Source organism: Euprymna scolopes, chromosome 27, assembly GCF_053919585.1.
Source record: "Euprymna scolopes isolate OS-2025 chromosome 27, ASM5391958v1, whole genome shotgun sequence".
Taxonomy (NCBI): domain Eukaryota; kingdom Metazoa; phylum Mollusca; class Cephalopoda; order Sepiida; family Sepiolidae; genus Euprymna; species Euprymna scolopes.
The window spans coordinates 96,041,829-96,069,557 of NC_136508.1; the positions used below are offsets into that span (position 1 = coordinate 96,041,829).

Genomic DNA, 27,729 nt, shown 5'->3' on the forward strand with positions numbered 1-27,729 from the left:
AGTTAACATTCTGCATGCCAGTACCATTAGGAATGCAGGAAACATAGGAGAGCAATTTTAAAGTCTAAGTCCAAGGAAGGAAACTATTAGAGTAGAAGGCCTTTTCGCATCTACAGACCTCAATAGTGAAAGGGTAGGATTTTGCTGCTTGTTTGGTTAGCCGAGAGTATGTACGTCGAGGGGGAACAAGTGCTGTGATCACATTCTGCTGTATAACAGACAAGGATGCAACATTGTGCCGATGGGACAAAAGTTGGAGCTTAGCCAATAGTGCACAACGTATTAGATTTGAGACTCTTTTTGGGACTCTAAGAATGACAGGCAAGTGATAGATGAACTAGGTTAGATGTGGCAATAATTCAGTGTAGCTTAATCGCCATATATATTTCATAAATTAACGAATCCTATAGTGGATGAAACGCCGAATATTCAGTGTAGCTTAATCGCCATATATATTTCATAAATTACTATATATATCATAAATTACTATATATATATATATATCATAAATTACTATATATATCATAAATTACTATATATATGTATATATATCATAAATTACTATATATATATATATCATAAATTACTATATATATATATATATATTTGTTAGTACATTTTCATGTTTTTTAAAGGTAGATAACTCTTATTTTTATTATCTCCCTTGAGAAAGCACACACACATATATGTATATATATATATACATATATTTGTGAGTATATTTTCATATGGTTTCATAAAGGTAACTCTGACTTGAATTATCTGCCTTGATTAATATCCGAGAAGTTCTTTTTGTTTTAACTTATTTTAAAGCGTTTATTTACTTTGGAACATAACAAGTGTTCAGGCTCAAATTAGAACAAGACCGAGGTGACTGTCATGAGACCGTCGTCTCCCTGCATATTAAAACAAAGTCCCCACCAACCTCCATACGTAGTTAATTGTCATGTCGAAAATAGTAATATATCCAAAAATTACGAAAACTCTACAAGTGCAGAGTTCTTTATAGTTCAAAGTAATTTGTATGTTTGTTAAAAACTACTTCAAAAATGCTGTTTGACTTTAAGTGTCGTTTAAAGACAAAACCAATATTAAGTATTTAATTGTCATGCCGAAAATAGTAATATATCCAAAAATGACCAAAACTCACCAAGTGCAGAGTTCTTTATAGTTCAAACCAATATTAAGTAATTTTTTTTTTTTTTTTGCATACATTATTGCTGATATTCATGCTGCTCCTCTTTGATCAAATTGTCTCTAGGATGGATTAGGGTTGGGGGTCAGGGTTAGCTTCTTTTTTTTTTTTATTTGATATGTAATTCTATGTCGATTTTTTTAATGTTTTCGAGTATGCTGAAAACGAATATCACAATTAAATTCGGGGCTTATAAATCGTTTACCAGATATCAATAAACATGATGTATAACAAATAGATAACACAGAAAATAGACTTATAGTTTTAAAAGGTTTATTAGAAGAAAAATATGTAACCCACAGTGGGGACCCTAACAGGTACTACCACTCCGGGTCAGAGTGGACCTGGGAGCAATGGTAATTAAAGGGTGGCTCCACACTCCCCAAGCCTGCTTATGGAGCTTTACCATCGGATACAGTTTAAGGTCATATCCAGGACCCTGAAGTGGCGGCGGCTATCCTGTTCTTGTAGAAATTTTGGATGGGAGTGGTCTTCTTCTGGGAGAAGTTTCGGCTGGTTGCTAAAAAAAAAAAAAAGAAAAAAGAGACAAGTTTTAATCCAACGGAAATGGAATCATGTCGTTACAAGTCCGAGTAATTTTTAAATGGATATATCTATAAAAGTGAAAGTGTACAACTTATAGTATAAACCATTGAAATGTTAGATATAGTTTCCTTGGCCATGGATCTAACGTAATAAATTCATATGACCCTTAATCAATAATGGTTAATGTGTCAAAGTTAAAAATAAAGGAAAAATATATATAAGTGTAATTATTACTTCACGCGACAAATAGCTAGGGGGTTGCTGCTTTAATCCACGATGTATTTGTAAGTCATGCCGTGCTTTCTTTTCTCTAGCTTTAATTTAAACCTACGTCACTGCCAGTGGTCATACACAAACACATAACGGGTTCTAGCCTTCCTCCCTGCTACCACGCGTTTTTCCTTGTTTGGCTCAACACAAAACCCCCACAACTCCCACGGCTAAAATGTTAGTTTTGTACAAAGTACTGAGATGCCAGACAATTATGCTAGTTTAGAACTTTGAGGTCCAAGTAATCAGCCACATTTTTCAGTTTTGGGGCATAAATATTACTGCAAAGGCGTGTAAAGGGCAAACTCAAATTTGAGCGCAATCGTTATTCTAATAATTGCTAATTTTTAATATGCCATTATTATTATCATCATTTTCTTATATGGATCAGCAAGATATTTTTACTAGTAATAAGTTTATTTTTAGAACAGCTTATCACTTATTCTCTGGTATATTTTTGGTTTTAAAGTATTATTTTAGTATTAGTGTTTAATCTTTCAGTATTTATACAATTTAACATTTTGATATTTACATTTATGTCGAGGTTTAGTGTTTATTATTTGATCAGTTATAATTTAATTTAGCGCTAATTTATAAGTTATGTTTTAGTATCTAATCATGATTTTTTTGTTTTTAATTATTAGTTTTAGTTTTTATAGTTATTTAATATATTATAATTTATTAGAATATATTAACAGTAGTAAAATTATATTACTGATCCATAATGAAAATGATAATTATAGCTGGAACAATTACATCGAGAGCATTGCCAGGGCCGCTGCGAGGAAGGTGGGCTCTCTCTCTCTCTACCGTGCTAGAAAACTTCTAACACCCGAAAGTATCCTGTACCTCTCCAACAAGGCCACTATTCGCCCATGTATGGAGTATTGCTGTCATATTTGGGCTGGTGCATCGGCTACTAGTCTCTCACTCCTTGACAGGGTTCAAAAGAGAGTCGCAAATCTGATAGGCCCTAAACTGGCATCTAAGCTTCAGCCTCTGTCCCATCGTCGAAACGTTGCATCCCTCTGCCTGTTCTACAAGTATTATAATGGTGAATGCTCTGATGAACTGCATGCAAGCACTTTTGCCCCCACAACGTAAACACCCTCGACAGACCCGACAAGCTGCAAAATCCCACCCCACACTGTAGAGATCCCTACATTTAAAAGATCTTTCTACTCCAGTAGTTTCTTCCCCAGAACTGCTAGAATTTGGAATTCCATTCCAGGTCACTGCTTCCCCAACTGTACTGACATGCATAAGTTCAAGTGCAACGTGAACCAACACCTCCCTGCCCAAATCCCTACATAGTACCCTAGTAGATGTTTCCCCCTGATAGTGGCAAAGTGCCTTGTTTGGGGTGAAATTGTAATAATAAAAAAAAAAAAAAATAGTAATGTAAATATTTGTATATAATTACAAAGCATATTGTTCATGCATTTACATACAAATCCACATGAACAAGGAAACCTATCTCTCTCTCGGCAAAAATGAGTTCAAACTGAAGAAATGTTATATATAATTGTTTTCGGCTAACTTTACCAAATCTGTGCGTATGGTAAAAATAAGTAAAAAAAAACAAGTAATGTTCAACGCTGCAAGAGAACTAGAAAGAGAATAAAAGTTAATAGACAGGATAAAGTCTGGAACAAAAAGAGAAAAAAGAAATTAGCGAAATTTATCAGGTGCGAAAAAAGCGAGTAATGTTCAACGGTACTGGAGAACAAGAAAAGAAAGGGCCAATTAGAAGCTGGAATCATCAAAAGTCATTAGACAAAAAAGAAATCACGTAAATAGGACGCCATTTATCAGGTGCTGTAAAGAAATGCTCTTTTAGAATCTTCAAGTCTCAACACTCACTAGTAAAAATAAGTCAAAAACAAGTAATGTTCAACGCTGCAAGAGAACTAGAGAACTAGAAAGAGAATAAAAGTTAATAGACAGGATAAAGTCTGGAACAAAAAGAGAAAAAAGAAATTAGCGAAATTTATCAGGTGCGAAAAAAGCGAGTAATGTTCAACGGTACTGGAGAACAAGAAAAGAAAGGGCCAATTAGAAGCTGGAATCATCAAAATAGGGGTAGGCTATAGAAGCAAAATTTTTCAAATAAATGCCAAAAGTGGCTTATTATATGTAAATAGATGGGAACAAAAAAATTGGAGGGTCACTGGCCCCAAACGTGATTTGACCGCGTCAACGCGTGAAAATGGCCCAAATTTCGGCCCCGAACACACTTAATCACTTATTGAAAGCCACAGGATGCATTTTTTGACTATAAATGCATTTGTATCATTAAATCTAACATTCCCATTGGCTATCTCACAAGTACGGTTTTTTTAAGGGTATCTCAGAGTCCAAAATGGGTCAAAATTACCCCAAAAGTAGCCAAAAATGGTCGGAAATCACGGATTTTCCAAAATGCACCTCCCAAGACACACAGGGTGCAATTTTTGACCATAAATGGCTCTATAAATTTAAATCTAACATTCTCACTGGCTATCCCACCTATATAGGGCTTTTCAAGGTATCTTAAGGGTTCAAAATGGGTCAAATTTACCCAAAAATTAGCCAAAAATGAATGAAAATCACGGATAATCCCCAAAATGCAGGTATTATATCTCATCGGGCTCCTATAAACACTCCTGTATGGCTTTTTACAGTTGGAAGACTTCCATTTGTATTTAGAGATCTTTGGGGGATGTAAAAAGGGTCAAAACAATCCAAAAATGACAAAATTACGCTTTACGGTACATAACATATGAATCATTAGTTCATTCATCAATGATACTTTTTAGAAACATTGTAACTTTACTACATCAACTTCTCAGAAAGTAATTAATTGTAAATTGAACATTGAATGTCAATAAAATGCTGTCCAAGAAGAGTCTGAATTCATAGTGTTCTCATAGTTACCCCAAAATTGATGAAAATGGCCCTCGATTCGCTATTTCTAGATTTGTAACCAATATATTGAATAACTTGATAAAAGCTATGAGTAATTAGCAAAGGAATTATTTTGTTATTTCAAGACACAGCTTCACTTCACATTACTTTAAAATCATACAACAGTAAAATATCAATATAATGCATTAAATGTTGGCTGCAGCACAGGAATTTGCTACAGCTATTTTGATTGACTCCTGGAAATTCCGTGCACCAGTTCGCAGATTGTAAGTGACATGTGTTTGGCTGGCGATCTCGGTACATGGGACAGTGCTACGGATTGTACCCGATCTGTTTAATGAGTAGTTCAAATTGTTTGAGGTATCATGCTCTGGCACAATGAGCCATTTGCGAGAGAGAGAGACTTTTGATCGGCAAAGAATCTTCGTTCATGTACATCAAATTCATCAGGATTCACATCTTTTGAAAGTATATTGAGAAGGACATGGTGCTCTCGTTTCCATTTAATTATATTCACACGTCTGGAACCCTTTGCTTTGTAGACATCTTTATCGTAAATTTTTAGCCATCGATCAAGTTTATGTTTTATCCCAGGTATTGTAACATAACAAACATCACTTCCAAAGGCTTTCTGCCACAATTGTAGTAATCGCAAGGAGAACTGGTCAATATGATTTTTCTGTGTCGTGGTACCATATTTGGCAGCATGATGTTGCTGCACAGCTTGAACACATTCAGCCTCAGTTGGAAGAGAATCAAGCAGAAGATAAGTCCAATCGTCGTAATTATAATCTTAGTTCAATCAAATTCACAATTAATGCAATGCAATGTTATCGTGTCTATTTAAAGATGCCATTCCATTGATACAGAAAGAAAACATTTCCTTATTTGGTAATTTTCCATCTATAACTCAAATTAAGCCCCTTTTTGACAACCTATGTTGATTCTTAGGGACTTTTTGACTCATTGGCTAAATCGGCCATATTTAGCCCCTTTTAAAGGTCCTTATACCCCTCATTAACAGTGCAAAAGTTAGGAGAGTGCCTGCTTCAAGCATTTCCCAACAGTTTCTGCCATGTAGAGGTGTCTTTGAGCCCATGGGAGGTGCATTTTGGAAAATCTGTGATTTCCGACCATTTTTGGCTAATTTTGGGGTAATTTGACCCATTTTGGACTCTGAGATACCCTAAAAAAAACCCTACTTGTGGGATAGCCAATGGGAATGTTAGATTTAATGATACAAATGCATTTATAGCGAAAAAATGCACCCTGTGGCTTTCAATAAGTGATCAAGTGTGTTCGGGGCCGAAATTTGGGCCATTTTCACGCGTTGACGCGGTCAAATCACGTTTGGGGCCAGCGACCCTCCAATTTTGACCCATTTTGAACAAAATCACTTGTTCCCATCTATTTACATATAAATGAAGGTTTTTTTTGGCATTTATTTGAAAAATTTTGTTTCTATAGCCTACCCCTAATCAAAAGTCATTAGACAAAATGAAATCAAGTAAATAGGACATTATAAGAAAAAATTCATCAGGTGCTGTAAAGAAATGCTCTTTTAGAATCTTCAAGTCTCAACACTCATTAGTAAAAAATAACTAAAAAAAAAAACAAGTAATGTTCAACGCTGCAAGAGAACTAGAAAGAGAATAAAAGTTAATAGACAGGATAAAGTCTGGAACAAAAAGAGAAAAAAGAAATTAGCAAAATTTATCAGGTGCGAAAAAAGCGAGTATTGTTCAACGGTACTGGAGAACAAGAAAAGAAAGGGCCAATTAGAAGCTGGAATCATCAAAAGTCATTAGACAAAAAAGAAATCAAGTAAATTAAGAAATTAACTGAAACCCATCTAAAACAAAGCAAATTCAGCAGCTGGTACAAAACAAGTGCTGAAAAGGTGGTTTAGAGTCCTGAAGTCTCAACAATCACTAGAAAATTAGAAATAAATCAAGGTAGTGGTTGCAGCACCACCAAGACACATTGATACAATAAATGAAACCTTTATGAATTCGATGGGAAGTTGGAGTTGCTTATAAAAAAAAAATATATTATTACTTACTTTAGGAATTTCTGGAACTGCTTCCAAGATGGGGATGAGAGGGGTCATGGGTGTTGCTGCTGCTGGTGCTGAAAACTTGAATAACTTTTTCTTTTTTTTTAATTGTTTTTTTTCTTTTTTTGGTTTGTTTGTTTTATTTATTTTCCTTTATTTCATAGCATTTTATTTTTATGAAATTATTTTTTTGGAAATTATAATTAGGAAATAACAATACTTACTTTATGACTTTCTGGAACTGCATCCAATATTGGGATGACAGGGTCATGGCTGTTGCTGTTGAAACCTGTAATAACTAGTTGTATTATTATTTTTACATTTTTTTTTCGGTTTATTTTCCTTTAGATCACAGTATTTTATTTTTTGTGAAATTTTCTTTTTTTAAAAAATTATAATTAGAAGAAGATATCAATACTTACTTTATGACTTTCTGGAACTGCATCCAATATTGGGATGACAGGGTCATGGCTGTTGCTGTTGAAACCTGTAATAACTAGTTGTATTATTATTTTTACATTTTTTTTTTTCGGTTTATTTTCCTTTAGATCACAGTATGTTATTTTTTGTGAAATTTTCTTTTTTTAAAAAATTATAATTAGAAGAAGATATCAATACTTACTTTATGACTTTCTGGAACTGCATCCAATATTGGGATGACAGGGTCATGGCTGTTGCTGTTGAAACCTGTAATAACTAGTTGTATTATTATTTTTACATTTTTTTTTTCGGTTTATTTTCCTTTAGATCACAGTATGTTATTTTTTGTGAAATTTTCTTTTTTTAAAAAATTATAATTAGAAGAAGATATCAATACTTACTTTATTACTTTCTGGAACTGCATCCAATATTGGGATGACAGGGTCATGGCTGTTGCTGTTGAAACCTGTAATAACTAGTTGTATTTTGCATTATTATTTTTACATTTTGTTTTATTTATGTTACTTTAGTACATTGCATTTTACTGAGTGTATGTTAATTATTTTGTTAATTTTTATTAAAATAAAATACCTGTAACAGAAAAATAATTTTGGTTATGATCATGCATGGGTGAATATTTTCGGTTAGACTTGCTAAAGTTGGTTAAAGGAAATACAAGCAGAAAGGAATTCGTTTTAATCACTAGCAACACAACGAAATAAATACTTACCTGAGGATTGTGCTGATTCTAACTAGAAGCTGCAGTAATGGAAAAGAGGAAAATTAAACTTGTCAATTACAAAAACTGAAATCGAAAAGAAGAAACGCTTGATGCTTTACTCACCTCTGGCTGGTCGTGGTCGCCATCAAACTGAAAAAGGAGGGAAAGGGTGGAATCCACTAGTTACCAGGTACCGTACAGGAAAGGACAGTCTGGCCAGGTAGGTGATGATCTCCCCAAAGTGGAGCGCTACATAAAACATGCATTGCTACGAACATCCTCCGAAAAAGGCGGTTTCTACTCGGAATAAAAGGCGGAGCAGAAAACGGAAGTGTTCTCTCTACTCAACACGATTCCTAGAGAGATACCACGAGATTGTGCGTGAATGAGGAGGAGGTGATGAAAGCTCACAAAACTGCCATTCCTACTATCGTATCGGATATTATTAATCGGAGGTCCATCATTGCATTACCGCCCCAGCTCGTAGTTGATAGATAGTAGGAATAATATTACCAGCGCCCTTCAGGCAGATTGTGAGAACACACAAACTAATGGTAGTATTACTCTAGTCGTTCCTGGTCGAATGGAGCCATGCATGCATTATGTAGTAACACGAGCACGTGTCGCCTGATAAGAAAGAGCGTAGCCTCACCCACTTGGGGAGATTCCCTATCCAGACTTGCACCTATTTGTACACCTGGAACCGGACTCAGAACCTCGACAATGAGGAGAGTCAAGGAGAGCAAGGTGTTGAACTACCTAAAGAGGTCACCATATAAAACAAGCGTTGCTGTGAACAACCTTCCAAAACGAGGGAAGGGACTTTTTGTTCTCTCTACCCAACAGGATTCCTAGAGAGATACCACTAGATTGTGCGTGAATGTGGAAGAGCCTATGTAAGCTCACAAAACTGCCATTCCTACTATCGTATCGGATATTATTAATCGGAGGTCCATCATTGCATTACCGCCCCAGCTCATAGTTGATAGATAGTAGGAATAATATTACCAGCGCCCTTCAAGCAGCTTGTGAGCACACGCAAACTAATAGCAGTATTACTCTAGTCGTCCGTAGTCGAGTGGAGGCACGCGTGAATTACATAGTAGAAACACGAGCACGTGTCGCTCCCTCTTCGGGGGAATTCGGAAAAGCGCACCTTGCGCTGCAGGTATTTGTTGAGCTGGGAGTTGACTCAACACTTCGACACTGAGAAAAGAGCTTTAGAAAAGCTCCAGATTAGTTACCTGCAAAGTCGAGGAAAGTTGGAGGACCAGGCCTGCGAAGGAGAACACACACAATTTGGGCCTTGATGGAAGCACACGGGAGAGAGGGAGGCCCATTTTTCTCATTCGGGGGAGTGTTCTCCTTCCAGCCTGCTCGAGCACGTCTTTTCTGCTCGCCACATGCAAGCGTATAAAAAGACGACCAGATGACGGACGCAACAAACTCATGCCATCATTAACTGGATTTTGATCGGGTTCCGTACAACAAGGTGTTGAACTCCCTAAAGAGGGCACCATATAAAACAAGCGTTGCTGCGAACAACCTTCCAAAACGAGGGAAGGGACTTTTTGTTCTCTCTACCCAACAGGATTCCTAGAGAGATACCACAAGATTGTGCGTGAATGTGGAAGAGCCTATGAAAGCTCACAAAACTGCCATTCCTACTATCGTATCGGATATTACTAATCGGAGGTCCATCATTGCATTACCGCCCCAGCTCGTAGTTGATAGATAGTAGGAATAATATTACCAGCGCCCTTCAAGCAGCTTGTGAGCACACGCACACTAATTGTAGTATTACTCTAGTCGTTCCTGGTCGAATGGAGCCATGCATGCATTATGTAGTAATAAAATAAAATACCTGTAACAGAAAAATAATTCTGGCTATGATCAAGCATGGGTGATTATTTTTGGTTAGACTTGCAAAAGTTGGTTAAAGGAAATATAAGCAGAAAGGAATTCGTTTTAATCACTAGCAACACAACGAAAGAAATACTTACCTGAGGACTTGTGCTGATTCTAACTAGAAGCTGCAGTAATGGAAAAGAGGAAAATTAAACTTGTCAATTACAAAAACTGAAATCGAAAAGAAGAAACGCTTGATGCTTTACTCACCTCTGGCTAGTCGTGGTCGCCATCAAACTGAAAAAGGAGGGAAAGGGTGGAATCCACTCGTTACCAGGTTTCGTACAGGAAAGGACAGTCTGGCCAGGTAGGTGATGATCTCCCCAAAGTGGAGCGCTACATAAAACATGCATTGCTACGAACATCCTCCGAAAAAGGCGGTTTCTACTCGGAATAAAAGGCGGAGCAGAAAACGGAAGTGTTCTCTCTACTCAACACGATTCCTAGAGAGATACCACAAGATTGTGCGTGAATGAGGAAGAGGCGATGAAAGCTCACAAAACTGCCATTCCTACTATCGTATCGGATATTATTAATCGGAGGTCCATCATTGCATTACCGCCCCAGCTCGTAGTTGATAGATAGTAGGAATAATATTACCAGCGCCCTTCAAGCAGCTTGTGAGCACACGCAAACTAATGGTAGTATTACTCTAGTCGTTCCTGGTCGAATGGAGCCATGCATGCATTATGTAGTAATAAAATAAAATACCTGTAACAGAAAAATAATTCTGGTTATGATCAAGCATGGGTGAATATTTTTGGTTAGACTTGCAAAAGTTGGTTAAAGGAAATATAAGCAGAAAGGCATTCGTTTTAATCACTAGCAACACAACGAAAGAAATACTTAACTGAGGACTTATGCTGATTCTAACTAGAAGCTGCAGTAATACAAAAGAGGAAAATTAAACTTGTCAATTACAAAAACTGAAACCGAAAAGAAGAAACGCTTGATGCTTTACTCACCTCTGGCTGGTCGTGGTCCCCATCAAACTGAAAAAGGAGGGAAAGGGTGGAATCCACTAGTTACCAGGTACCGTACAGGAAAGGACAGTCTGGCCAGGTAGGTGATGATCTCCCCAAAGTGGAGCGCTACATAAAACATGCATTGCTACGAACATCCTCCGAAAAAGGCGGTTTCTACTCGGAATAAAAGGCGGAGCAGAAAACGGAAGTGTTCTCTCTACTCAACACGATTCCTAGAGAGATACCACAAGATTGTGCGTGAATGAGGAGGAGGTGATGAAAGCTCACAAAACTGCCATTCCTACTATCGTATCGGATATTATTAATCGGAGGTCCATCATTGCATTACCGCCCCAGCTCGTAGTTGATAGATAGTAGGAATAATATTACCAGCGCCCTTCAGGCAGCTTGTGAGAACACACAAACTAATGGTAGTATTACTCTAGTCGTTCCTGGTCGAATGGAGCCATGCATGCATTATGTAGTAACACGAGCACGTGTCGCCTGATAAGAAAGAGCGTAGGCTCACCCACTTGGGGAGATTCCCTATCCAGACTTGCACCTATTTGTACACCTGGAACCGGACTCAGAACCTCGACAATGAGAAGAGTCAAGGAGAGCAAGGTGTTGAACTACCTAAAGAGGTCACCATATAAAACAAGCGTTGCTGTGAACAACCTTCCAAAACGAGGGAAGGGACTTTTTGTTCTCTCTACCCAACAGGATTCCTAGAGAGATACCACTAGATTGTGCGTGAATGTGGAAGAGCCTATGAAAGCTCACAAAACTGCCATTCCTACTATCGTATCGGATATTATTAATCGGAGGTCCATCATTGCATTACCGCCCCAGCTCATAGTTGATAGATAGTAGGAATAATATTACCAGCGCCCTTCAAGCAGCTTGTGAGCACACGCAAACTAATAGCAGTATTACTCTAGTCGTCCGTAGTCGAGTGGAGGCACGCGTGAATTACATAGTAGAAACACGAGCACGTGTCGCTCCCTCTTCGGGGGAATTCGGAAAAGCGCACCTTGCGCTGCAGGTATTTGTTGAGCTGGGAGTTGACTCAACACCTCGACACTGAGAAAAGAGCTTTAGAAAAGCTCCAGATTAGTTACCTGCAAAGTCGAGGAAAGTTGGAGGACCAGGTCTGCGAAGGAGAACACACACAATTTGGGCCTTGATGGAAGCACACGGGAGAGAGGGAGGCCCATTTTTCTCTTTCGGGGGAGTGTTCTCCTTCCAGCCTGCTCGAGCACGTCTTTTCTGCTCGCCACATGCAAGCGTATAAAAAGACGACCAGATGACAGACGCAACAAACTCATGCCGTCATTCATTAACTGGATTTTGATCGGGTTCCGTACAACAAGGTGTTGAACTCCCTAAAGAGGGCACCATATAAAACAAGCGTTGCTGCGAACAACCTTCCAAAACGAGGGAAGGGACTTCTTGTTCTCTCTACTCAACAGGATTCCTAGAGAGATACCACAAGATTGTGCGTGAATGTGGAAGAGCCTATGGAAGCTCACAAAACTGCCATTCCTACTATCGTATCGGATATTATTAATCGAAGGTCCATCATTGCATTACCGCCCCAGCTCGTAGTTGATAGATAGTAGGAATAATATTACCAGCGCCCTTCAAGCAGCTTGTGAGCACACACAAACTATTTTAGTATTACTCTAGTCATCCGTAGTCAAGGTGAGGCACGCATGCATTACACAGTAGAAACACGAGCACGTGTCGCTCCCTCTTCGGGGAAATTCGGAGAAGCGCACCTTGCACTGCAGGTATTTGTTGAGCTGGAAGTGTGGACTCAACACCCCGACACTGATAAAAGAGCTTTAGAAAGCCTCCAAACCAGTTACCTGCAAAGTCGGGGAAACTTGGAGAAGCAGGCCTGCGGAGGAGAACACGCTCAAATGGGGCCTTGGAAGCAAACGGGAGGGGTTAGGGTTAGGATAAGGGAAAGGGATAGGGTAAGGCCCATTTTTCTTTTTTTGTTCGGGGAATGTTCTCCTTTCAGCCTGCTCCTTCCTTAACACGTCTTCTTTGCTCGCCACATGCAAGCGTATAAAAAGACGACCAGATGACGGACGTCATTTCCTGGATTTTGTTTTGCCAGAGCCCATTTAGCCGTGTAGTTGTTGTTCAACTACAACGTTACACCCCCCTACCACGGTGAGGATAGGGTTGGACTTTAGGGGGGAAAATACACATCCACATTTACTAATCTTACTCTTGCAATGTTGTTGTAATAAACAGAAAATTAGGAAATTCTTTAATGATTGCATTTTCGTAATTTTGGGATATGTTACGATTGTCGACTACAACTCAGTAGCTATGATTCTTTTTTTTTTTTTTTTTTTTTTTTAAATATCAATTCAAAATGGCGACCGACTCTCTCTTTAACACGGTAAGTTCGGGAAAAGGTGTTATAAATAATAAACTAGACAAAATACTATTAAAAAACCACCAAATATATGTCAAGTTATGTCACGGTAACATATATTGAGCGAATTTCTAACAGTATTTTGTCTAGTTTATTATTTATTACATCTTTTTCCGAACTTACCGTGTTAAAGAGAGAGTCGGGCGCCATTTTGAATTTTCCAATATATCGGTAAACACTGTTTTTTCGAGCTGAATAAACATGTTTAATTTAATAAAAACACGAAAATTATATACACTTTGGTAAAAAAGTAAGTTATCTTGCCTTTGATAACATTTATTTGTTATATATTTGTTTTTTGACAACTTTTTCGAATCTATGTGTACAGTACTAATACACACCCGGTTATTCTATATTAAATAAATACTGAAATCAAATTATGAATAAAAAAAAATATAAAAAAAACTGAACTAATTTGGTGGGCTGAAATAAGGAACCAAGCAGAGAGCCGATGCGAGGTTAAAGAGACAGACAGACAGAGGATGTAGTTGGAGAGATACAGTACAGCTAGATAGATAGATAGATAGATAGATAGATAGATAGATAGATAGATAGACAGACAGACAGACAGATAAATATTTTTAATTTAAATCTAAATTAACGTCTTCTTATTTAATTTGTTAGGTGAAAGTCTACATATAATATTATTTAAACAAATAAAATCAGTAAACGTTTTTCGTAATTTTTGTACATCTTACTATTGGCGACTTTACAAGTGAGTTTGTAAATCAATTTTAACGTCATTCGACTGTTAGGTGGAAAGCACACATAAATACGACGTTAATATTTCACACCGGTGGTCAATAAACTGCACGAGTACTCAAACATCTCTCAACCAAACAAAGGTGAAAAAAACTAAACAAATAAAATCAGTAAACGGTCGGTAATTTCCGTAACGCCGACCACAACACTCGTGAAATTCCGTGAGACAAGTTCGTCAAGGGAGACAATGAAGATTTCCGATTATCTGCCCTTGATTTCTTAGTCTGCCTTTTGCTTATATACGCCATATCAACCCTTTTCCACGTTATTTAATGGCGATTTCAGTATTTTGGAATGAAAATGCTTTTTATAGAATAATTTTTTGGGATTTTTTTTTTTTTATGATTAAATAAGCGACGTGGTTATTCTATATTAAATAAATGCTGAAATAAAATTATAAATAAATAAAAAAATACAATATAAAACCATCGATAATTTAACACATTCTCAAACAGAAGATTAATACTCGATTTAAAGTTTGCAGCAAACTATTAAAAATACAACAAATTATAAATAAATATACATTTTATTTGACAATGATATCTGTAAAAAAAGGAAACGTGTAGTATCTGTTCTTTTTTTTTTTTTTTCGTTTAATGACATGAAATAATTATAGGGTTTGTATTACTGTACACATAGATTCGAAAAAGCTGTCAATAAACAAATATATAACAAATAAATGTTATCAAAGGCAAGATAAATTACTTTTCTACCAAACTGGATATAATTTTCGTGTTTTTATTCAATTTAACATGTTTATTCAGCTCGATAAGCATACAGTGTTTACCGAGGTATTGGAAAATTCGAAATGGCGACCGACTCTCTGTTTAACACGGTAAGTTCGGGAAAAGGTGTTATAAATAATAAACTAGACAAAATACTATTAAAAAACCACCGAATATATGTCAAGTTATGTCACGATAACATATATTGAGCGAATTTCTAACAGTATTTTGTCTAGTTTATTATTTATTACATCCCAGGGTTCTATCCTTGGACCTCTATTGTTCCTGATATTCATAAATGACCTCCCCGACAACATTGCCTCTGAGATGGGTATATATGCTGATGACACTACACTCTATGGCAGACACGACAGGAAGACGAATGAACACATTTCTAAAGAAATGGCAGAAACACTAGAGGAAGACCTCAAATCTGTAGTGGAATGGGGACAAAAGTGGTTGGTCGCATTCAATGCTGCCAAGACTAAACTAGTTTCATTCAATAATTACAAGAAACCCTCTCTACCACCAATAGCAATGGCCAACGACTCTTTATCTGAGAGTCCATCTTTCAAACTCCTTGGCCTAACGTTCACAGGAAACATGAGTTGGAACAATTACATTGAAGGCATTGCCAGGGCCGCTGCAAGAAAGGTAGGCTCTCTCTACCGTGCTAGAAAACTACTAACACCCGAAAGTATCCTGTACCTCTATAAGGCCACCATTCGCCCATGTATGGAGTATTGCTGCCACATCTGGGCTGGTGCATCTGCTACTAGTCTCTCGCTCCTTGACAAGGTTCAAAAGAGAGTCGCAAATCTGATAGGCCCTGAACTGGCATCTAAGCTTCAGCCTCTGTCCCATCGACGAAATGTTGCATCCCTCTGCCTGTTCTACAAGTATTTTAGTGGTGAATGCTCTGATGAACTGCAATCACTTGTGCCCCCACGACGCGAGCACCCTCGACAAACCCGACAGGCTACTAGATCCCACCTCCACACTGTACAGGTCCCTAGATGTAAAAGATCTTTTTACTCCAATAGTTTCTTCCCCAGAACCGCAAGACTCTGGAATTCCATTCCAGGTGCCTGCTTCCCCAACAGTACTGACGTGCAGAAGTTCAAGTGTAACGTGAACCGACACCTTGCTGCCCAAATCCCTACATAGTATCCCAGTAGTTGTTGCCCCTGATAGTAGCCCCCTACACCAAAGTGGCAATTTGCCTTGTTTGGGGTGAAAATGTAATAATAAAAAAAATAAAAAATAAAAAAAAAGACAGACAGACAAATATTTTTAATTTAAATCTAAATTAACGTCTTCTTATTTAATTTGTTAGGTGAAAGTCTACATATAATATTATTTAAACAAATAAAATCAGTAAACGTTTTTCGTAATTTTTGTACATCTTACTATTGGCGACTTTACAAGTGAGTTTGTAAATCAATTTTAACGTCATTCGACTGTTAGGTGGAAAGCACACATAAATACGACGTTAATATTTCACACCGGTGGTCAATAAACTGCACGAGTACTCAAACATCTCTCAACCAAACAAAGGTGAAAAAAACTAAACAAATAAAATCAGTAAACGGTCGGTAATTTCCGTAACGCCGACCACAACACTCGTGAAATTCCGTGGAGACAAGTTCGTCAAGGGAGACAATGAAGATTTCCGATTATCTGCCCTTGATTTCTTAGTCTGCCTTTTGCTCGTACGCCATATCAACCCTTTTCCAGGTTATTTAATGGCGATTTCAGTATTTTGGAATGAAAATGCTTTTTATAGAATAATTTTTGGGGATTTTTTTTTTTTTATGATTAAATAAGCGACGTGGTTATTCTATATTAAATAAATGCTGAAATAAAATTATAAATAAATAAAAAAATACAATATAAAACCATCGATACTTTAACACATTCTCAAACAGAAGATTAATACTCGATTTAAAGTTTGCAGCAAACTATTAAAAATACAACAAATTATAAATAAATATACATTTTATTTGACAATGATATCTGTAAAAAAAGGAAACGTGTAGTATCTGTTCTTTTTTTTTTTTTTCGTTTAATGACATGAAATAATTATAGGGTTTGTATTACTGTACACATAGATTCGAAAAAGCTGTCAATAAACAAATATATAACAAATAAATGTTATCAAAGGCAAGATAAATTACTTTTCTACCAAACTGGATATAATTTTCGTGTTTTTATTCAGTTTAACATGTTTATTCAGCTCGAAAAGCATACAGTGCTTACCGATGTATTGGAAAATTCGAAATGGCGACCGACTGTCTCTTTAACACGGTAAGTTCAGGAAAAGGTGTTATAAATAATAAACTAGACAAAATACTATTAAAAAACCACCGAATATATGTCAAGTTATGTCACGGTAACATATATTGAGCGAATTTCTCAAAGTATTTTGTCTAGCTTTTTATTTATTACATCTTTTTCCGAACTTACCGTGTTAAAGAGAGAGTCGGGCGCCATTTTGAATTTTCCAATATATCGGTAAACACTGTTTTTTCGAGCTGAATAAACATGTTTAATTTAATAAAAACACGGAAATTATATCCAGTTTGGTGGGCTGAAATAAGGAACCAAGCAGAGAGCCGATGCGAGGTTAAAGAGACAGACAGACAGAGGATGTAGTTGGAGAGATACAGTACAGCTAGATAGATAGATAGATAGACAGACAGACAACTATTTTTAATTTAAATCTAAATTAACGTCTTCTTATTTAATTTGTTAGGTGAAAGTCTACATATAATATTATTTAAACAAATTAAATGAGTAAACGTTTTTCGTAATTTTTGGACATCTTACTATTGGCGACTTTACAAGTGAGTGTGTAAATCAATTTTAACGTCATTCGACTGTTAGGTGGAAAGCACACATAAATACGACGTTAATATTTCACACCGGTGGTCAATAAACTGCACGAGTACTCAAACATCTCTCAACCAAACAAAGGTGAAAAAAACTAAACAAATAACATCAGTAAACGGTCGGTAATTTCCGTAACGCCGACCACAACACTCGTGAAATTCCGTGAGACAAGTTCGTCAAGGGAGACAATGAAGATTTCCGATTATCTGCCCTTGATTTCTTAGTCTGCCTTTTGCTTATATACGCCATATCAACCCTTTTCCACGTTATTTAATGGCGATTTCAGTATTTTGGAATGAAAATGCTTTTTATAGAATAATTTTTTGGGATTTTTTTTATTTTTTTATTTATGATTAAATAAGCGACGTGGTTATTCTATATTAAATAAATGCTGAAATAAAATTATAAATAAATAAAAAAATACAATATAAAACCATCGATAATTTAACACATATTCTCAAACAGAAGATTAATACTCGATTTAAAGTTTGCAGCAAACGATTAAAAATACAACAAATTATAAATAAATATACATTTTATTTGACAATGATATATGTAAAAAAAGGAAACGTGTAGTATCTGTTCTTTTTTTTTTTTTCGTTTAATGACATGAAATAATTATAGGGTTTGTATTACACATAGATTCGAAAAAGTTGTCAATAAACAAATATATAACACATAAATGTTATCAAAGGCAAGATAAATTACTTTTCTACCAAACTGGATATAATTTTCGTGTTTTTATTCAATTTAACATGTTTATTCAGCTCGAAAAGCATACAGTGTTTACCGATGTATTGGAAAATTCGAAATGGCGACCGACTCTCTCTTTAACACGGCAAGTTCGGGAAAAGGTGTTATAAATAATAAACTAGACAAAATACTATTAAAAAAACCAACGTGTAGTGGGGGAAAAGAAAACCCAGGGGAATGGAGGGGGAGGAGCGGACTTTGAAGAAATTAGAGTTTTTGACTTCCCCTCACGGGGATGTCGGGTTAGCAGCTCAGATCCCCCCGCGAGGGGGGGAGAGCAGAGAAGAAAGACGCAGTGGGTGCTAGCGGGCCAGAGTGCCGCGTCGCAATTAAGAGAGAGAGGGGATAGGCATCGCTGCCCACAGAGGGGAGCAGAAACGAAGCACCCGCCCTACCCCACGTCACCCTACCCACTAACTTACCCCAACGGAAGCGAGAAAGAGAGCCCTGTCTGCTCGATCCACTGGGAGAGCAGCGAAGATAGACAAAGTTTGGGCCTGGCAGGTCAGTGCTGCTCAGGCAATTAAGTGTGGAGAAATTAGACCATCCCCTGTCTCTAGAGGGAAGAGACCGGAACGAAGAAAAAACGCATGCAAAAAACCAACAAAAGCAGGTCTCAATTACCAGCTAGTGGTGTTGGTCCCGAGATTCCAGTCTCCCAAAAAAGGGGATCGGTTTCCGGGTCCAAGCTCCCAACTACCCACTAACTTACCCCAACGGAAGCGAGAAAGAGAGCCCTGTCTGCTCGATCCACTGGGAGAGCAGCGAAGATAGACAAAGTTTGGGCCTGGCAGGTCAGTGCTGCTCAGGCAATTAAGTGTGGAGAAATTAGACCATCCCCTGTCTCTAGAGGGAAGAGACCGGAACGAAGAAAAAACGCATGCAAAAAACCAACAAAAGCAGGTCTCAACTACCAGCTAGTGGTGTTGGTCCCGAGATTCCAGTCTCCCAAAAAAGGGGATCGGTTTCCGGGTCCAAGCTCCCACAAATGTGGAGTCGGTCCTTGCTAACGAAGGTTAGTATGAAAACACTTTAACCTATCCAGAAAGCCCGGTGGCGGACAGTTTCGTAACTGAGAGAACAGATACTACACTTTGATCTTGTCACGAGGGCCGAGAAAGTCGTGGAAAATTCAATACATAAAATCAACAGCTTTAATTTCTATTAATCGTCATTCGCGTATCGGTGCGAAGTCAAGTGTCGGCGTTAGAAAGCCGTTCTTAACATGGAGAGATTGGGATACGGCCATTCCGAAAGTCGTTCTTAAAATGAAGAGAGGAGGGCGTTTTGTAACCATTCCGTACAAGCATCTAACAATTTAATAACAACCATCAAATGTTAAATAAAAATAAGATCAATAAAAAAATAAATAAAAATAAAAAAACATCAAATCAAATAAAAACAACGATCAATGTGTAATATCTGTTAACGAAAATATTTTTTTTAATTATTAGCAAATAATTCAAAGTGTAGTATCTGTTTTATTATTATTAATGACAGTTTAAAGGCTCCAAAATCACTTTCGAATTCAACATCAACTGTCGCATTAACTCGCATTCCTACAATTCTGAAATCTCGTCCCAATAGTGTAGAAGCGCCCATTTCAACCTAATAACATGGATTTCAATTTGATAAAACAACTATCTAATAAAAAACATGTACTAATTTTTATACAAATACAGAAAAAAGAAACGGTTACTACGTTTAGCCAGAAAGACATAATTAGTAATTATGCATTTATGTTACCGTGATTTTGTGTTTGCATTTCCTTTTTTGTTTTGTTTTTTTCGTTTTTTAATTTGAAATTCAAGTTTCACGACAACTTGATTACAATGTTAGAATACAAAGAATAGATTTCTAAATAACACCGTTTTTATTTCGGCACGGTAGCATAACTGCATATACTTTTGCAGGTTTTTGTTTTTTTCCTATTATAATCATACGTATATTTTGTGTCTATGACGTAACTGTTCCTTAGTTCGTCTTTATCAATGTTACAGCATATTCCAAATATCACATCCATCTGTAGAGTGGTTTATTTAAGTGATATTCATTAACAAATATAGGGTTTGTATTACTGTACACATAGATATAAATTATATTGAAAATTATATATAAAGAAGGAAATGTGTAGTGTCTGTTCATTTTTTTTTTCGTTTAATAACACGAGGTAATTATAATAACTTAAATAAAATATCATTTTTTTTATTATTCACTTTAAACATTAAAAAAAAAAAACAAGATTATTATTTTACATAAAAGAAATGCTGAAATAAAATCACAAATTATACCAAAAATTCCTTACCTTTCTTCTAGTGAAAACTCCCAGTAAAAATACATGTGTCTCTAACCACGACGTTTCGTGAAATGGCAAATTCCGCCAAAACATATTTCTTCCCGCGTTTATTTCATGTGAGCAGCACGAGAGAGAGAGAGAGAGAGAGAGAGAGAGAGAGAGAGAGAGAGGGGGGGGAGAGAGAGAGAGAGAGAGAAAGAGAGAGAGGGGAGAGAGAGAGAGAGAGAGAGACAGAAAGAGAGAGAGGGGGAGAGAAAGACGGAAAATAATGAAATTATGAAAGTAATAAAACAATAAAACTTCCACCCACACACCCACACACTCCGCACGTGTTTGCACTCTTGCCCGGGTCAAACGGAAGTCAAATGAAATGTCGTCAAAGTTTTGTTTCTGTCATGACGTGGCGAAGGGTGGGGGTATGAAGCGAATTTGAAATTCAACGAATTTTATTTCAACGCGCCAATTCCTCCCCCTCCCACCGCCTCCCTCTTTCGGATCGTAAAAATAACTGTTTTTTTTTTGTTATTAAATTGTATTTTTTTAAGAAATCGTTACCTTAAAAGTTCAGAAAGCCATTCTTAATGTAGAGAGGATCATGTTAACTATTCTGTCCAATAATTTAATAAGCAGAAGATCTGATAAAAATTCAATTTAACTTGTATTAACACTTTCAATCTCTCCATGATAAGAACGGCTTTCTGAAAAAAAAACACCTCACAATCTGGAAAGCCGTTCTTACCATGGAGAGATTGGGCTCCCCCCAATTCCGAAAGTCGTTCTTAAAATGGGGAGAGGAAGGCGTTTTGTAACTATTCCGTACAGTCACCTAACTATTTAATAAAAAAAAACATCGGGTTTGTATTACTGTACACATAGATTCGAAAAAGTTGTCAAAAAACAAATATATAACAAATAAATGTTATCAAAAGGCAAGATAAGTTACTTTTCTACCAAACTGGATATAATTTTTGTGTTTTTATTCAAGGTAACATGTTTATTCAGCTCGAAAAACATAGTGTTTACCGATGTATTGGAACATTCAAAATGGCGTCTGATTCTCTCTTTAACACGGTAAGTTTGGGAAAAGGTGTTATAAATAAAAAACTATACACAATACTACTAAAAACCCGCCGAATATATGTCCACCTATGTCACGGTAACATATATTGATCGAGTTTGTACAGTATTTTATCTGGGTTTTTATTTATAACACCTTTTCCCAAACTTACGGCTGAATAAACATGTTATATTGAATAAAAACACGAAAAATATATCCAGTTGGGTAGAAAAGTAACTTATCTTGCCTTTGATAACATTTATTTGTTATATATTTGTTTTTATTACAACTTTTTCGAATCTATGTGTACAGTAATACAACACCAAAACATTAAATGTTAAATGAAAATAAGATCAATAAAAAATAAATAAATATAAAATACATCAAATCAAATAAAATAAACGATCAATGTGTAGTATCTGTTAACGAAAATATTTTTTTATATACACGTTGACTTGCCTTGGTCTATAGAATCTAACTCTCATTCAGGTATGCTGAAAACGAATATCGCAAGGAAAAGTAGCTAAGACAAATAGTTTTAGAGCAAGTTTTATTAATGCGTGTATTGTGAAATGTAAATCACTGGCGACCATGTTTGAACAGTTTGAACAGGCGGCGTATGAAAGGGGCCAACTCTCAGTTTGTTCAGGTATGCTGAAAACGAATATCGCAGCAGAACTTAAAACACTTGTTCAAGTACGTAGAAGAGTAACTTATCTTGCCTTTGGTAACATTTATATATTATATATTTGTTTTGTATATCAACTTTTACGCTTGGTTGTCTTAACTCCGAAGGATTAACCTTAGAATTTCCACAGGTCTCATTAGTTAAAACGAATTATTTCGCGGTCCAAATTGGCGTGAAATAAACAAATCTGACTGACACAGGGTTTGCCATTTCCGGTTGTCGCCGCCGACAACGCTCTTATATTTACAATCGAAAGCGTCGCCAAGTCCGTTCGTCGCTGTGTCTGTGTGTGTACCTATTTACTATGCCTCCCCACGGGACAGAGTTAGACACCAGGGTCGTTTTTTTAACGTGGAGAAAAGGTACAAAAATAAAAACTGTCTCAGTCGTGAAGGATTTCTCCTCCACCGAAAGAGAACAAGAAATAGAAGTGCAGCATCTGAAGAACAGATGGTATTTATTTGCTCCCCCACCACCGAGCAAATTAGGCACAAGGCCGATTTTTAATGTGAGGACTGAGGGGGAAATGGGGAACAACTCCCCGGGGAGTAGGGGAGCGGGATGGTGACAATTGGTATGAAGGGTTACCCCTACATTGACCAAGGTCTTATATGTGGGGTCAGCCCCATATACGGTCTTTGCTGGCAGTATCTGCCGGAACAGATGGTATTTATTTGCTCCCCCACCAAGCAAATTAGGCACAAGGCCGATTTTTAATGTGAGGAGTGAAGGGAGGGGGAAGGGAAAAAGGGGACCAGCTCCCGAGAGGTGGGAAATGGGAGCTGGTTAATGGTCAGGCATGTGGGGTTGCCCCCACATCTGGTCTTTGCTAGTCATAGCTAGTCATAGCCTGCAGTATCTGCCGGAACATCTTGTCACGAGGGCCGGCAAAGTCGTAAAATTCAATACATAAAATCAACAGCTTTCATTTCTATGTATCGTCATTCGCGTATCGGTGCGAAGTCGAGTGTCGGCGTTCTTGTCTCATTGAAGGGGAAGTAAGTTTTTTAACACAGTTGCGTTGGAAATGCATTTCTGCACGTGCATGGCTGGACGATAAGAATAACATTACAAATAAAAACAATAATTATTATCTTCAAGTCTCTTCTTAAAGGGGCTTTTCGGCTGGCTACGAAGTTACAACTAGCTAATCGACACTCGACACTGTCAATGAGTTATGCGAAACAGACGGACTGTTCCGCTGTATCACAGTTATTAAGTGTGGTTAGACTGAAACTCATTAAAGCCAGTAATCTAAGTTTCAACTTGCTAATAGACATTCGGCACTTTCAATGAGTTATGCGATCACCGCCACTTGTCCAAAAACGGACTGTTCCGCTGTATCACAGTTATTAAGGGTGGTTAGAGTGTAACTCATCAGAGCCAGTAACCTAACTTACAACTAGCTAGTTGACATTCGACACTGTCATTGAGTTATGCGATACACTGCTAATTGTCCAGAGACGGACTGTTCTACTGTATCACAGTTGTAAAGGGTGGTTAGACTAAAACTCATAAGAGCCAGTAATCTAATTTACAACTAGCTTATCGACAGTAGACATTTTCACTGAGTTTACGTGTGTGTGTGTGTGTGTGTGTGTGTGTGTGTGTGTGTGTGTGTGTGTGTGCTTCGTTAACATTCGGACTGTCATTTTAAAATCGTTCGGGTATGCTGAAAACGAATATCGCAAGGAAAATTAGCACAGACACGTAGTTTTCGATTTATTAATGCGTGTATTTTGAAATGTAAATCACTGGCGACCATGTTTGAACAGGCGGCATATGAAAGGGACCAACCTTCAGTTTGTTGAGGTATGCTGAAAACGAATATCGCAAGGAAAATTAGCAGAGACAAATAGTTTTGGAGCTAGTTTTATTAATGCGTGTATTTTGAAATGTAAATCACGGCGACCATGTTTGAACAGGCAGCACATGAAAGGGGCCAACCCTCAGTTTGTTCAGGTATGCTGAAAACGAATATCGCAAGGAAAATTAGCACAGACAGACGAATAGTTTTCGAGATAGTAATGCGTGTATTTTGAAATGTAAATCACTGGCGACCATGTTTGAACAGGCGGCATATGAAAGCGGCCAACCATCAAGTTGTTCAGGTATGCTGAAAACGAATATCGCAAGGAAAATTAGCAGAGAATGACCGACTACTAGTTTTGGAGCTTGTTTTATTAATGCGTGTATTTTGAAATGTAAATCACTGGCGACCATGTGTGAACAGTTTTAACAGGCGGCATATGAAAGGGGCCAATCCTCAGTTTGTTCAGGTATGCTGAAAACGAATATCGCAAGGAAAACCAGCACAGACTGACTATAGACTCACCATCAAAGTATTGAAATATTTTTTATTTTATAAAGGAATCACTACTTATCAAGCCCCAGAGGCCACTCGAGGATAAGGGTTAAAGTGTGTACATACAGTAGTCAATGGACAATATCATAGTAATCGTTAGAAGTGTAAATTTGGTAAATTGGATTATTTAAGAGGAACGGCTCATCAAGAACTTGTTTACATTGGACTTGAAGACGACGAAATAAAAATATAAAGTTGAAAGAACTAGCAAAAAATATCATTTTAACGATGCATTTCAAATCGTAAACTGCCTGTTTACATTTTTTTTTACATTTTTCGAAGATAATAAAAAGTGTAAAAAAAAGCAAACCTTTAGAATCCTAAAAAGATCTCCCGGGAGCATTTTTGCAAGATGAAAAATATACAAACCAAAATAAAGAGAGGAGGCAACCCTGCTCAAAAATATGGCTTATTACATCGCCTAAAAACAGAAGAAGAATCGGTGGCTCCGTGGGGAAGTAAATTGTATTCTTTTTTCTAACTTGGTTTACCAAAAGTTTTTATTGCTAACATTTATTTTCATGAATTCTAACCACACCTCACAACCCTAATCCGGCCGGTCGGGGAAAAACGTTTTTATTTTTTTAAATTTTCGTGAATACGACAACACACATACGCACGCATGTACACACATACACACACACACACGCACGCACACATAAGCATATCGCTTGTCACCAAGCTAAAGAAGAGAGAGAGAGTGGGGGAAGGAGAGAAAGGGTCGTACGTGCCGGGGTCAAACAGAAGTTAAATGAAATCGATTATAAATCGCTCGACAAAGTTGTGTCAGAACTTTTTATTCTATGAAACTTAAGATTAATAAAACGAAATAATCGTGACCCCCCGTGGAAATTTCATGGCGAATATTTCGCATTCAAGAGAACAAAACGAAAAAGTAGTGAACAAATAAATATATAAGAAAATGAATGTTACCAAAGGCAAGGTAAGTTACTCTTCTACCTAGATCACATTTTTGTTGTTTTAACTTATTTTAAAACGTTTATTTAACACAAACAAAAGTAGCGCACGGTTTTAAGTTAGAACAATAAAGAAGTGTCTGACATTTTACAGACATCTTGTGAGACTCGATAATCGCTCCAAACTCGAAAATTAAGCAAAATACTGGTAGGAACACATCCAATAAATGTCAGCAAACGTTCGAACATGTTTTCTTTTTCACATTAGCGAAACACTTATCAGAGAAAAAGCGAAAATGAGAAGCAAACACAAATGAAGAAGTCGGTTTTTATCGTTGAGCACAAAAACAACAAAAAAAAGAGTATCTAATCTAATAGGCCCCGTGCGTGCTATACGTCAATCTCCAACGTCTGTCCCATCGCCTCGGTGTTGCATCCCTGTTTACAAGTACTTTAATGGGATGTGCTCTCATGAACCCATAGCACTTATACCAGTGCCCGGAAAACTTGTCCCGGGAAAACTCGTCTCCGGAAAAACCGTACCCGGAAAACTCGAACCGTCAGTTTGTTCAGGTATGCTGAAAACGAATATCGCAAGGAAAATTAGCAGAGAAAAATAGTCTTGGAGCTAGTTTTATTAATGCGTGTATTTTGAAATGTAAATCACTGGCGACCATATATATATATATATATATATATATATATATATATATATACATTATTTTTTTAACTTTTTATAACTTTTTAAATTACCGGGTGCTAACCCCTCTCTCTCTCTCTCTCTCTCTCTCTCTCTCTCTCTCTCTCTCTCAACGACGCACACACCCACATACACACACACTTGCATAAACACACACACACACACACACGCCCACGTTCACTCTTCAAACTAAACAAATTTAACTCAGCACACACACACACACACACACATACACACACTCGCATAAAGACACCAACACACACAAACACAAAGTATTACTCTGTGTGTGCGTGCGTGCGTGCGTGCGCGCATATCACGCCACATTCACTCTTCAACTAAACAAGTTTAAATCAACCAATGAAAAGGCAGCTAGGTAACACAAACTCCATAAAAGGTAAAAAGGTTGCGTCATCGACTGCGAACTGTTCGAATTTTTCCCGGAAAAAGTTAACGGTTTTCACGCCGATGGTGAAATATAAAAAGAGCCCTAAAACGGGCTGTAAATTCAGTTTGGACCCTGGCAGCGAGATGAGTTCCGGAAGAATAGATGACCAGCCAGTCGGCCCAGCTAAGCCGCCGCCCTGCCGCTCCTCTGTCTACTTCTCTGATGTCAAAAAAAAAAAAAGGTATTTCTTGTCGTTTCAAAGTAGATGACGCATTTATTTCAGTTGTGTAAACTGCACAAGTGTTCAAATGAACGTTGTTAGTATGAGCACAGTTCATAAACACGTCGAATTTCTTTTCAAATTTCGACACTTGTGTAGTTTACACGATTTTAACGTTTAACTTCTGTTTATATTTTATTATACTGTTAGAAAGCCAGCCAACAAATATTACCGTGACAATTGTGCAGTTTATAGACCATGCTGTTCTTGGTTAAAATATTTAAATTTAAATCTAAATTAACGTCTTTTTTTTTTTTAATTTGTTAGATGAAAGCATACATATAATATTATTTAAGGGTGGTCGATAAACTATAGAATTACCGTGACAATTGTGCAGTTTATAAACCGTGCTTTTGCTGGAAAATATATTTTAAATTTAAATCTAAATTAACGTCTTTTTTTTTAATTTGTTAGGTGAAAGCATACATATAATATTATTTAAGGGTGGTCGATAAACTATAGAATT

At 37.0% G+C, this 27,729-nt stretch overlaps 1 protein-coding gene and 1 long non-coding RNA gene across 3 annotated transcripts in view; both read right to left on the reverse strand.

Annotated features, from left to right (window-relative positions):
- LOC145248747 (uncharacterized) overlaps positions 1–27,729 on the reverse strand; it is a 199,072-nt gene that overhangs the window by 23,735 nt on the left and 147,608 nt on the right. The gene's annotated exons all lie outside the window — the stretch shown is intronic.
- Positions 1,452–13,344, reverse strand: LOC145249026 (uncharacterized). Of its 2 annotated transcripts, XR_013863449.1 has the most exons (4): positions 10,989–13,344; positions 7,397–10,734; positions 7,199–7,263; positions 1,452–1,715 (listed from the first exon to the last, which is right to left on the reverse strand). It is a non-coding gene; the product is annotated as an uncharacterized LOC145249026 (long non-coding RNA). The 2 variants fall into 2 exon arrangements; XR_013863448.1 differs by having other exon boundaries at positions 7,199–10,734; positions 10,989–13,103.